Raw genomic sequence first — 13858 nt, forward strand, 5'->3', positions numbered from 1 at the left:
AATGTTTCCTTTGGTGAAAGGTAGCAGAAGCAATTCCCAAAACCAACCAGTCAACATTAGACTACAAACTTCCAAAGGTAGGCCACCTTGCTGCAGAGACTGGAAGTTTCTTTCAGGTAACTGTTTTTTCCTTTTTATATCTCAAAAGCAAATGAACTATCAATTCAGTCAGAAGACACTGCACCAAACAACACTCTCTCAAAAAGTCCTAATGAGTCTTATTTCATTTCTTCTGTAGTGTCAGTTCAGCTTCTGCTTTTGAGATTCTCCCTGCAGAAAAGAATCATCTCTGACTCCTTTGTGTAAATCAAAGACAGAGATCAATGACATATTGAATTAATATGAAAGAGCATTTTAAATGCAGATGCCATCCAACACTATCACTGAGCATAAAACTCTGTCTTCATTGAAATATTTGATCAATTGTTTGATGTCAAGCAGTATTTTTTAATTAAATATTTGTCCCTCCTCACATAAAAGGACTGATTACTACCTTTTACAGAAGAATGAATTTAACAATTTCCTACCAATAAAATAGAACTTTTCCCTCAAAATGTTTTAACCATTTGAACTTTAAAATGCAAGTTCATAGTTCTTTAAGAGACTAACACAGAAAGCTAAAGTAATTCTCCATAAAACCCAGAGACGAGATTGTAAAACTCCTCTGTAGATTCTGTCTGGAGTCACAGCTCAACCAGAAAAACATTTATCACGATTTAAGCACCTTTCTGATAATTTTATATAGTTCATAGAACAAGTGAGACATTTAAGTTTTCTCTGCTTAAAAGGTCATTTAAGCTGAGCATGATGGTGCACACCTGTAGTCCAAGCTACTTGGGAGGCTAAGGTGGGAGAATCACTTGAGCCTTAGGAGTTAAAGACTTCAGTGAGCTATGATTGCACCACTGCACTCCAGATTGGGTGACAGAGCAAGACCCTGTCTCTAAAACAATTAATTAATTAATTAATTAAATCAATGTCTTAGTATACCATGAAGACCACTACCCTGCCTGAAACCCTTCCACAGCCCCCTTTGTCTTACAGGATGAAAGTCAAGTTGCTTGATGTCCCATCCCTTGGTGACCTGGCACTTAGCCTCATCTCTATCAAAGATTCATTTAACAAAGACGACTTGCCCTCAGCCGAACAAGATGAGATCAGAAGGCTGGAGGTCTCTCGCACGTGCCACAATCCCTCACACGTCCATGCCTTTGTACACTGCTCCCTCCATGGACCTGCCCTTCCACCACTCCTTCCAATTGTAAATGCCTGGGGCAAAGGCAGTTCATCTGGTGGCCTCTGAGGAGGTGGCTGGGGGTGTGATACTGGCTGGAAAGAAGCACAAAGGAACTTTCTGTATTGATGAAAATGATTATGATTTATATCTCCATTGAGGTGGTGTCAATATGGATGTATACATTTGTCAAAATTCATTGAGCTATATCACAATCTGTGCATTTTATTTAAATTTTTAAAATGTTAGGCAACAAGATAAAAGTCAATTCAAAAGCATCATTTTCGCTGGGTGCAATGACTCACACCTGTAATCCCAGCAATTTCAGAGGCCAAGGAGGCGGATCATCTGAAGTCAGGAGTTCAAGACCAGCCTGGCCAACATGGCAAAACCCCATGTCTAGTAAAAATACAAAAATTAGATAGGCATAGTGGCAGGTGCCTATAATCCCAGCCACTCGGGAGGTTGAGGCAGGAGAAGTGCTTGAACTCAGGAAGCGGGAGTTGCAGTGAGCCAAGATCGCACCACTGCACTCCAGTCTGGGCAACAGAGCGAGACTCCATCTCAAAAAAAAAAAAAAAAAGAAGAAGAAGCATTATTTTTCATTAGAAGCTCTCCCTACCTCTAACTCGGGCTGATTTGGATATCCCCTCTGTGCTCCCATAATACTTTATGAATACTTCTATCCCAAGATTTAGAAACTTATCTCACTGTACATACATAACTACTGAATTTATTTGTCTACCTCACCAGACTATAAACTTTAGAGAGGAAATGGTTTGGATGGGTGTCCCTGCCCAAATCTCATGTCAATTGTAATTCCCAGTGCTGGAGGTGATTGGATCAGGGGGATTTTCCTCTTGGTGCTGTTCTTGTGATAGTGAGTTCTCATGAGATCTGGTCATTTAAAAGTGTGCAGCACCTCCTCTTCCTGCTTTCTCTTTCTCCTGTTCTAGCCATGTGAAATGTTGACTTCCCCTTTGCCTTCTGCCATGATTGTAAGTTTCCTGAGATCTCTCCAAAAACCAAGCAGATGCCAGCATCATGCTTCCTATACAGCCTGCAGAACCACGAGCCAATTAAACCTCTTTTCTTTACAAATTACCCAGTCTCAGGTACTTCCTTATAGTGGTGCAAGAACGGACTGATACAAAGAGCAAAGACTAGGTCTTAATAGTTTCATTTCTCTAACACCTACCATTTTTGTGGCACCTTCAGCACGATGAAAATCATGCAGTAAACATCTATTAAATGAATCAAAATGAAATTTAATGATAGGAAGAAGATGGTGGTAGTGACAAGGGGAAGGCAGGAAGATTTCTGAGGCTGTTACAACCCATAAAAATGACAACACAGGCTGGGCGTGGTGGCTCATGCATGTAATCCCAGCACTTTGGGAGGCTGAGGCGGGCGGATCACTTGAGGTCAGGAATTCAAGACCAGCCTGGCCAACATGGTGAAACTCCGTCCCTACTAAAAATACAAAAACTAGCCAGGTGTGGTAGTGGGTGCCTGTACTCCCAGCTACTTGGCAGGCTGAAGCAAGAGAACAGCTTGCACCCGGGAGGCAGAGGTTGCAGTGAGCCGAGATCGCACCACTGCACTCCAGCCTCGGCGACAGAGCAAGACTCTGTCTCAAAAACAAAAACAAAAAATGACAACACAGTAAAATGTAATTATCAACTACAACTGGAATCAGCTTACAAACTACTCCCACCCTTTGGCTACCATCTTTCATCCCTAGACACACATATATGAGCTCTTACCATCACCTTCTTTACTGCTCCTTTTAAAGAGTTTACACCAAGATTTACGTTTGGGACTGCAGGGGAACATTTTCCCAGTGTGAACTGAAATTTGTCTCTATTCCCCTCTCACTCCAATAGAGGGTTCTGAACAGAGGCATTTAGAAGCCATTCCCACAGTGAACTTATGTCCCATAAATGATCAGCACGAAGGATGGCAAATCAATTTTCTAGGAAAGGTTTCCCTTGCTTCTTGTTTAGGAAATTCAACTCTAATCTCTTCAAAACACATGTCTAAGTGAGCTTTATCATCCCTATAATTAACTTAATTTAGATAAATATTAGTCTCCAGAAATTTTACATTATAAACTTGGCTATGGTTGAACACTCCAGGAAGGCCCTAATGTGCTACAGAAATCAATGAAATGTTAACAAGCATTGACAGCTTAGCAGGTGCTACAGAGGAGAGTAGAATCCAAAAAAGGATTGTGCAACCCAGGCATCTCTGTCCCTTCAAGGTTATCATCTTGCCACTCATCCACCTACATTAACCGACCTAGAGGCACAGCCGGAACCTGAGCTAATTGTGAGATTCCTCCCCATAGTAAACCTTTCCCCAGAGGTGCCACTCAGCACCTCTGCCCATGAACCTCTCTGTCAAGAAAGAACTGAAACTCATTTATTTAGTGGTGAAATTGACTGAGACAGACTCATGTTCTCTCTCATGAGCAATTCCAAAATCCCCAAACTCTGAATACCAAAAAACTTTTTTTTGAGACAAAGTTTTGCCGTCACTCAGGCTGGAGTGCAGTGGTACAATCACACAGTTCACTGTAGACTTGACCTCCTGGGCTCAGGTGATCCTCCCATCTCAGCCTTCCGAGTAGCTAGGACTACATGCCATCACATCTGGCTAATTTTTTTGTATTTTTTTGTAGAGATGGGGTTTCACCATGTTGCCCAGACTGGTCTTGAACTCCTGGACTCAAGCAATCCGCCCACCTCCACCTCCCAAAGTGCTGGGATTACAGGCATGACCCACTGCGCCCAGCCTAAAAAACTTTTTGAAGTTTGACACAAACTCATTTGGTAGCACACATTGGACTGAATTGAAATGAAACTATTTATAGTCTTTATTCCCTTTAGTGGAAAAATTCATCACTGTCTGATTACAGAAAGCTATCCCAGACCATGTTGGCAGTATGGTATAACATATACTAAATGCAATGTATCACCTTTCTAAAATTCAAGAATACCTTAATGCTGAAATACATTTAGCATGGAATATTTTAGATCTAGTATTGTGGGCCTGAGCCCACTAGAATGCCAGTTGGGTCAGTTTGTCGTGGGTGACCACCATGGCATCTCTGGGTCCAGGTGGAAAGGGCAAGCTCCATGGTAGCTTCTGGGGGTCTGGCACCAGTGGCAGAGCAGGGAGTGGGGCACACCTGCCTGGTAGTGCTACTCCTGACTCAGAGCATCGCCTCCTCCAGGGGGTTTACATTCCAGCATCCCCAATACATAGGAGGCACAGCTGAGCCACGGCCTTGCTGTTGAAATCCATTGTTAGGAGATGGTGAGGATGACAAGGCCCTGATGCAGAGCTCTGACCTATGCATTTGTCCATGGAAACAAAACCTTTTGGAATCCATGGCCATGGCTGGGTGTCATCTCTAAGGCAGCAGGCCAAATCAGTGAACTCTGGTACCCAGTTAATTACATCAATTTGTTGATATCATACATACCTATCTGGAGGTTGAATTGAATTATGAACTTGGTATTGAAGTATAACAAACATGCAGAACAGTGTACATTGTGTAAGTGTACCAGAAGATGAATTTTCACAAATCAAACACACCCCTGTAACCAGCATCCAGATCCAAAAATAGAATATCCCTAGCACTGCAGAAACTTCCCTCATGTTTCCTTACAAATTATTATTATCTGCATCCCCCCACCAACAGCAACCACAATCTTGACTTCTTAGAGTCTAGTTTTTGCAGCTTGATTTTTTAAATGAAATTCACCATATGTTTTGCCATTAGGTAGACACGATTTTAGTGATGGCCAGATTTCCTTACTATCTTCTGAAAGTGAGACTATAAACTAGCTGGGCAGGAGGTAAGGTATAACAACCACATAAAATTCAACAAGCATATGCCCAAACCCCAACCTGGAGTTGCCTCAAAATCAAACCCTGACAGAATATAAAAAAGAAACAAAGCTTGCTTGCAATAAAGAACACAGAACGCTGTGTGCGGTGGCTTGCACCTGTAATCCCAATACTTTGGGAGGCCGAGGCAGGAGGATAGCTTGAGCCCAGGATTTTGAAACAAGCCTAGGGAACATAGTGAGACCCTATCACTACAAAAAATTTTTCAGAATTAATCAGGTGTTGTGGCACATGCCTGTAGTCTGAGCTACTTGGGAGGCTGAGGCAGGAAGATTGCTTAAGTCCAGGAGTTCGAGGCTGCAGTGAGCTATGATTGTGCCACTGCACTGCAGCCTGGGCAACAGAGCAAGGCCCCATCTCTTTAAAAAAAAAACAGAACACAGAAACTTAATTTAAATTAGATGATTCAAATATATGTACCACTTAAAGCTCGTAGAATACCATTTTTATTGAGAAAAAATTTTCACCATTTTAATCATTTTGAAATGTATAATTCAGTGGCAAATTCATGGAGTCATACAACCATCACCACTGTCTAACTGCAGAACATTTCTATCACACCAAGAATAAACCCTATACCTGTTAGCAGGCGCTCCCAATTCCTCCCTCCACCCATCCCCCGGCAATCACTAATCTACTTTGTCTCTCTGGATTTGCCTATTCTGGATATTTCCTATAAATTTAATCATACAGTATGTGGCCCTTTCTGTCTGGCTTCTCTAGCTTAGCATAATGTTTTCAAGGTTCATTCACGTTCTAGCATGCATCAGTACTTCGTTTCTTTTTATGGCTAAATAATATTCCACTGTGTGCCACATTTTGTTTCTCCATTCATCAGCTGGTGGCCATTTGGGTTGTTTCCTTCTTTTGAGTATTGTGAGTAATGCTGTTATGAGCATTCATGAGTAATGCTGTTATGAGTAATGCTGTTATGAGCATTCATGCACAAGTTCTTGTGTGAATGTATGTTTTCGGTTGTCTTGGGTATACACTTAGGAATGGAATTTCTGGGTTATAAGGTAACTGTTTAACCTTATAAGGAAGTGCCAGACTGTTTCCTAAAGTGGCTGAGGATTTTCCCTTCCCACCAGCGATGTTATGAGTGTTCTAATTTCTCGACATTCTTGCTAACTCTTATTTTCTGGTGTTTCTTTTTTTTTTTTAATCATAGCCATCCCAGTGGGTGTGAAGTGGTATCTCACTGTGGTTTTATTTCCCTAATGACTAATGATGTTGAGCACCCTTTTATGTTCTTATTGGCCATTTGTATATCTGCTTTGGAGAAATGTCTGTTCAGATTCTTTGCCCATTTTTAAATACAGTTGTCTTTTTATTCTTTTATGAGTTGTTTAAATATATTTTGTATACTAGATCCTAATCAGAGATAAGATTTACAAATATTTTATTTACAAATGTTTCCTCCCATTCTGTGAGTTGTCTCTTTTTTTTTTTTTTTTTTTTTTGAGACAGGGTCCCCAGGCTGCAGTGCAGAGGTGGTGTGATCACGACTCACTGCAGCCTCAACCTCCTGGGCTCAAGTGATCCTCCCACCTCAGCCTCCTGAGTAGCTGGGACTACAGGCACACTACCATGCCCGGCTAATTTTTATACTTAAAAAAATGTTTTGCAGAGATGAGGTTTCACTAAATTACCCACATTGGTTTCAAACTCCTGGCTTCACGTGATCCTCTCACCTCAGGATCCCAAAGTGCTGGGATTACAGGGATGAGCCACCATGCCCAGGCTTCTTGCTTTCTTGATAGCTCTTTTATGCACAGAAGTTTTTTATTTTGATAAAGTTTAATTGACCTGTTTTTTCTTTTGTTGCTTATGTCTTTGGTGTCATGTTTAAGGAACTGTTGCCTACTCCAACATCATGAAGATTTACACCTATGTTTCCTGCTAAGAGTTTTATAGTTTTGTAAAATGGCATTTTTATTAAATCATGTTTTGACTTATTTAAGATGACTATCATGCCAAAGATCCCTGGTTAGAAAGGTCACAAAAAAATAAAGAAAATACAAAAAATGTATTTTAGTCTTATGTTCTATCACATGATGGTGCAGAATGTAGTCATTGGAGTCAAATCATGAATTTGACTTCCAGGACTTCTAGGCACCATGTCTAAGTAGCTTCTTTGGAGAATCTGTGTATCCTGGCTGAGAATGAGTATTCCAAATTTTATGTGCATTCTATATATTTATCTATTACAAAGATATATATAAATATAGATATATTGTTATACCATTAAAAACTTTTTTTTTTTTTTTGAGACAGGGTCTGGCTCTGTCACCCAGGCTGGAGTGGAGTGGTGCCATCTCAGCTCACTGTAACATCCGCCTCCCAGGCTCAAGCCATCCTTCCAACTCAGCCTCCCAAGTAGCTGGGACTATAGGCATATGCCACCATGCCCGGCTAATTTTTGTAATTTTTGTAGATAATTTTTGTATTTTTTGCAGAGACAGGGTTTCACCATGTTGCCCAAGCTGGTCTCGAGCTCCTGAGCTCAAGCGATCCGCCCACCTCAGCCTCCCAAAGTGCTAGGATTACAGATATGAGCCACCGCGCCCAGCTGGAAATGTCCATTTTTCCATCTCTTGGGTGACACTCTGGCTAGTTGTTCACTAGCACTGAGCTTTTTGAGAACTAAGCAATTAACTTCTCCAGTATATTTAACTGAAATTTTTTCTTACTATTCCCCTGCTTACTGGGAAGGCACCACAATAGTATATTGTAAAGAGTAAGAATTAGGAAACCTGAGTTTTGGCTCTGACTCTGCCACTAACTCTATGACCCTGGAGATTTGTCTCGTTTCATTGGCCCTTGGTGTCCTCTTTGAGAGAGGAAGAAAGGAAGGAAGGGAGGGAAAAAAGGAGGGAGGGAAAGGAATGCCCTTCCAATTCTGGCAGTCTGATTGTTTGGGACTACATTTAGAAATGTCTTTTCATCTCTATTTGTAGCAAGCAGAATTGTTCCAGCCAGTTTTCAGGCTATTTGTGTGTGCTAACCTTTGTGGTAGCACTTCTCTCACATTTGGCTTTTGGAAGTAATTCCTAGCCCAAATAACAATCTTCTTTTCCTTGTTTGGCATCTCTACCCAAAAGCCAAACATTGATACATCTGAAGGGAAGGCGGGCTGTGGGCCAGGCTCACAGATAGGCATAAATGTTGACTCCCCAAGTATGCTGTGGGAGATCAAAGGGGAAGATGTGCTGACTAAATGTCCAATGAGAATCCCTGTGAGCCCATAACTTGGAGGAACTGTGTGGTCCCTGACCAGCCTAAGTTTTGGAAAGGAATCAGAAGGCTCCTCCCTTTTCACAGGGTAACCAGCTGGCCAGCTCACATCAAGCAGAAGGCAAACAAAATAATGCTTTAAAATTTCTGCTCGTGCCACTTGCCTAGGGGGGGAAAGAAGTATTTAGACAGTTAATTCACTCATTCACTCATTCAGTGAATATGTATTGACAGCCTATAACGTGCCACTATTCTAGGCACCAGGAATACAGCACGGAACAAAATAAAGCTCCCATATTCATGAAGCTGACACACTCATGAGGAAGACAGACAACAGACAAGCAAGTAGCTGTACATACATGTGTATATACACGTGTGCATACATGTATGCATATGTGCATGCATCTACTTATGTATGTATGTGTCAGATGGTAAGCACTTTAGGAAAAGGTAAAACAGAGAAAGTGGCATAGGGAATGTGGGGGGAAGAAGTTGAGTGTTCATTGCTATTGTAAATGGGGTTGTCAGAGCAAGCTTCATGGATTAGGTGGCATATAAACACAAAACTCGAAGACAAGAAGGTGAGACCTGGAGGAAGAGCATTCTAGGCAGAAAGAACAGTAAGTGCAATGGCCTTGGGCTGAGAACACATGTGTCATCTATAAGGAATAGCAAGGAGGCCAGCGTGGCCAAATCAGAGACATCAAGGCAGAGAGCAGAGGAGGTGAGTGTGACAGAGCGAGAAGAGGGTACATCATGTAGGGCTTTAGGACTTGGGCTTTTATTCTCAACAACATGGGGATCCATTGAAGGATTTCAAGCAGAAGAGAGACATGATCTGACTTATGTTTCAAAATGATCTCTTTGAAGGGAGTGCTCACACATGGTTAGTGGGAATGTAAATTAATTTAGCCCCTGTGGAAAGTAGTTTGGAGATTTTTCAAAGAACTAACAACAGAACTACCACTTGACCTTGCAATCCCATTACTGGGTATATATCCAAAGGAAAATAGATTGTTCTACCAAAAAGACACATGTTCTGCTTAGTTTTAGGGAATATTTTTTAAAAGACATGCACTTAGGCCGGGCGCGGTGGCTCAAGCCTGTAATCCCAGCACTTTGGGAGGCCGAGGCGGGCGGATCACGAGGTCAGGAGATCGAGACCATCCTGGCTAACACGGTGAAACCCCGTCTCTACTAAAAATAAAAGACATGCACTTGTATGTTCATTGCCGTGCTATTCACAATAGCAAAAACATGGAATCAACCCAGGTGCGCATCAACAGTGGATTGGATAAAGAAAATGTGGTGCATATACTCTATAGAATACTATGCAGCCATTAAAAAGAACAAAAGTATGTCCTTTCCAGCAATGTGGATGCAGCTGGAGACCATTTTTCTATGCAAACCAACCCAGAAACACAAAACAAAATATTACAGGTTCTCACATATAAGTGGGAGCTAAGCCCTGGGTACATGCAGACATAAAGACAAGAACAGTAGACACCGGGGACTTCAAAAGGAGGGAGGGAGGGAGACAGGGGGCAAGGGCTAAAAAACTTCCTTTTGGGTACTATGTTGACTGTGTGGGTGACAGGATCAGTAGAAGAAGCCCAAACCTCAGCACAATACACGCTTGTAGGAAACCTGCATATAGGCCGGGCGTGGTGGCTCACGCCTCTAATCCCAGCACTTTGGGAGGCCAAGGCAGGCAGATCACGAGGTCAGGAGATTGACATCATCCCGGCTAACCTGGTGAAACCCCGTCTCTACTAAAAATACAAAAAAATTAGCCAGGCTTGGTGGCGGGTACCTGTAGTCCCAGCTACTCGGGAAGCTAAGGCGGGAGGATGGCGAGAACCTGGGAGGCCGAACTTGCAGTGAGCTGAGATTGCACCACTGCACTCCAGCCTGGGCGACAGAGCAAGACTCTGTCTCAAAAAAAGAAAAGAAAAGAAATGTGCATATGTACCCTCAAATCTAAAATAAAAATTACAAAGTAGCTCACACCTGTAATCCCAGCACTTTGGGAGGCCAAGACAGGAAGATCACTTGAGGCCAGGAGTTCCAGCCCCATCTGGACAACAAGTGAGACCTCATATCTAAAAAAAAATAAAAATTAAATTAAAGTTAAATGGAATGACTACAAATCAAAAAATAAAAATAAAGTGATCTCTTGAGCTGCTCAGAATACTCTGTTATGGGATGGTAGCATGGACACCAATTAGGAGTTTATTGCAGTTACCCAGACAAGAGCTAAAGGGCTTAGACAAGGGAGTAGCTGTGATCATGAGAAGGGGTCAGATTCTGGATATATTTTGAAGGGAGGGCCAAGAGGATTTGCTGATATATGCAATATAGGGGGTGAGAAAAACAGAGAAGTAAAGCATGACTACAAAATGCTTGGTCTGAGCAACTAGAGGGAAGGCTATGGGATGAGCAAGTTGAAGGACAGGAAGATGTGGTGACTCGGGAGTCCAGTTTTGGTCGTGTTGATTTTGTATTGCATATTAGACATCCAAGAGGAGATGAATAGATAGCTCTGGAATCAGAGGAAAGGTCCAAATTTAGGAGTTGATGCCATATATGTGTATGGGGTTTACGCCCCTGAGACTGGAAGAGGGCCCCTGGAGAATGAGTGTGAAGAAGAGCAGAGATGCCCCAGCCCTGGGGCATTAAGATAGCAGGAAGGGCCAGGTGCAAGGGCCCTCGCCTGCAATCCCAGAACTTGGGAAGCTGAGGTGGGTGGATCACTTGAGGCCAGGAGTTCAAGACCAGCCTGGCCAATGTGGCAATACCCTGTCTCTACTAAAAATACAAAAAAATTAACTGGGTGTGGTGGCACACACCTGCAATCCCAGCTACTCGGGAGGCTGAGGCAGGAGAATCACTTGAACCCAGGAGGTGGAGGTTGCAGTGAGCCGAGATCATGCCAATCACTCCAGCCTGGGTGACAGAGCAAGACTCTGTCTCAATAAAAAAACAAAGCTGAAAGAGAGAATGGGGGGAGGGGACCTGGAGAGAGACAGTACAGTACAGAATCCTCTTTAGAGAACCCAATGAATGAAAGAAAGCAAAGAGACAAAGAAGGTAGGGTCAACAGAGGGTTTTCTGAAAATGAGGCCTCTGCGGAAACCTGTGTTTGCAGGAGCTAGGCACCCAAGCTCACCAGCAGTGCCTGTCCTACCAAGAATCAGAGGCCTCAGTAGCCCCTTCGAGGGTACTACTGTGGAGCTGAACCCAGAAATCTCTCCTTTAACTTCAACTGCACAACAGTAATAAGTGCTTTTATTTTTAGAGTCACTTACTGTACACCAGGCTCCCTAGACATCATTATTACCCCAACTTACAGAGGCAAAAGCAAAGACTTCTGCGAGAAAGGCAAGAATTAGGGAAGGCCTGCATGAGAGGAGAGAATGATCCAGTGGAAAGGGGAGAAAAATGGGAGAGGGGACAGTTGCTGGGGCAATGCTCTCCAGCGGTGCTGGCATGAAGCAGTTAGCTGCAAATAAATCCAGCAGCATGGTCTCACAGGACAGCATGCCAGGGACACAGATTTCTTAGGAGAGGAAAACTGTCACCGGGTTTGTTCTATTTAAGGGACCCAGAGAATGATTCTGGGATGCGTCCTGATCCTTGGACAGTATCTTCCTGTAAACACTCTCCTATGATCAGGCCTTAAATCAGCTATGATTATTCTTCATTAATAACAGTCCCACCTAACAACTACACAGCACCCTCTTCCCAAGTCTTTCAATTTTTAAAATTATTTTTAGTTTTTCAAGAGGAAATAACAGAGAAAACAAAATATAATCCTGCTGTACAGATATACATTAATATATAAATAATATATATTAATATATAATATATTTCAATGTATATTATATATTACATAAAATATATTATATATAAGTACATTTTTATAGTTATATTTTTATATAGTATATATTTTTATATACTTCATATATATGTTTTTTTAAATTTTTTGTGTGTGTTTGTGGTAGGGTCTCACTCTGTCACCCAGGCTGGAGTGCAGTGACAATCTTGGCTCACTGCAACCTCCACCTCCCGGGCTCAAGTGATTCTCGTGTCTCAGCCTCCTGAGTAGCTGGAATTACAGGCTCACACCACCACACTTGGCTAATTTTTGTATTTTTTGTAGAGACAGGGTTTCACCATGTTGGCCAGGCTGGTCTCCAACTCCTGGACTCAGGAGATCTGCCCTCCTCAGCCTCCCAAAGTGCTGAGATTACAGGTGTGAGCCACTGTTCCCGGCTTATATATATATTTTTTTAAGACAGGATCTTACTGCGTTGCCCAGGCTGGAGTGCAGTGTCACCATCACAGCTCACTGCAGCCTCAAACTCCTGAGCTCCTCCCACCTCAGCCTCCCAAGTGGCTGGGGACTACAGGCAGGAACCACAGCACTGGCCCCGTTAATATTTTTAATAAAAATAATAAAATGAAGAGTAAAGCCTCCCTCGCCTGTCCTAGTCTATTCCGTAAAGATAACCATAGCTCTTTATTTTTCTAGAAAAAAATTGCATATATCACCTATATGTTTGAGTAAAAATTCATACACAAAACCCATCATGCTATAAATTACTACTCTGCACCTTAGTCTTAATATATCTTGGCAATTTTTATCTACATATTTATTTTAATGGTCACAGTGCACGTTTTAAAAAGTGCTTTGCCAGGCCGTGCAGGTGGCTCATGCCTGTAATCCCAGCACTTTGGGAGGCCGAGGCAGGCAGATTATCTGAGGTCAGGAGTTTGAAACCAGCCTGACCAACATGGTGAAACCCCGTCTCTACTAAAAATACAAAAATTAGCCAGGTGTGGTGGTGCGCACCTGTAATCCCAGCTACTCGGGAGGCTGAGGCAAGAGAATCGCTTGAACCCGGGAGGCAGAGGTTGTGGTGAGCCAAGATCGCGCCACTGCACTCCAGCCTGGGCGACAGAGCGAAACTCCGTCTCAAAAAACAAAACAAAACAAAAAAGCGCTTTGCCATTTATCATATCTTAGTCTCATCAAAACACATTGAGAAAAGAATTCTTTATTTTGCAGATAACAAAATTGACCCAGAGTGACCATTAAGTGACCTGTCCAAGGACTCCCGGGAGTTGGAAGCTGAGGCAATAGTAGACACCGGGTTCCTGTCACTCCCTGTACCACAGCGCCCCCCAGTGGCGTCCAGGTGACATTTTTCACCCACAGCACTACTGGGGCCATCCAACACACCCTCTTCCTCCACATAGTCCACCAGATCTGAGGAAAATTTTCATCTGCATTATTAAGACCATCTCATAGTCAAAAGCAATACGTCTCTTTTTTTTTTTTTAGATGGAGTCTCGCTCTGTCGCCCAGGCTGGAGTGCAGTGGCATGATCCCAGCTCATTGCAACCTCTCCCTCCTGGGTTCAGGCAATTCTCCTGCCTCAGCCTCCCAAGTAGCTGGGACTACAG

At 42.7% G+C, this 13858-nt stretch overlaps 1 non-coding gene across 1 annotated transcript; it reads left to right on the forward strand.

Annotated features, from left to right (window-relative positions):
- Positions 1-567: 567 nt before the first annotated feature.
- On the forward strand, positions 568-691 carry LOC129461616 (small nucleolar RNA SNORA26). Its single transcript, XR_008650621.1, has one exon. It is a non-coding gene; the product is annotated as a small nucleolar RNA SNORA26 (small nucleolar RNA).
- The last annotated feature ends 13167 nt before the right edge of the window (positions 692-13858 follow it).

The sequence above is a fragment of the Symphalangus syndactylus genome, chromosome 1, assembly GCF_028878055.3.
Source record: "Symphalangus syndactylus isolate Jambi chromosome 1, NHGRI_mSymSyn1-v2.1_pri, whole genome shotgun sequence".
In the NCBI taxonomy this organism is placed as follows: Eukaryota; Metazoa; Chordata; class Mammalia; order Primates; family Hylobatidae; genus Symphalangus; species Symphalangus syndactylus.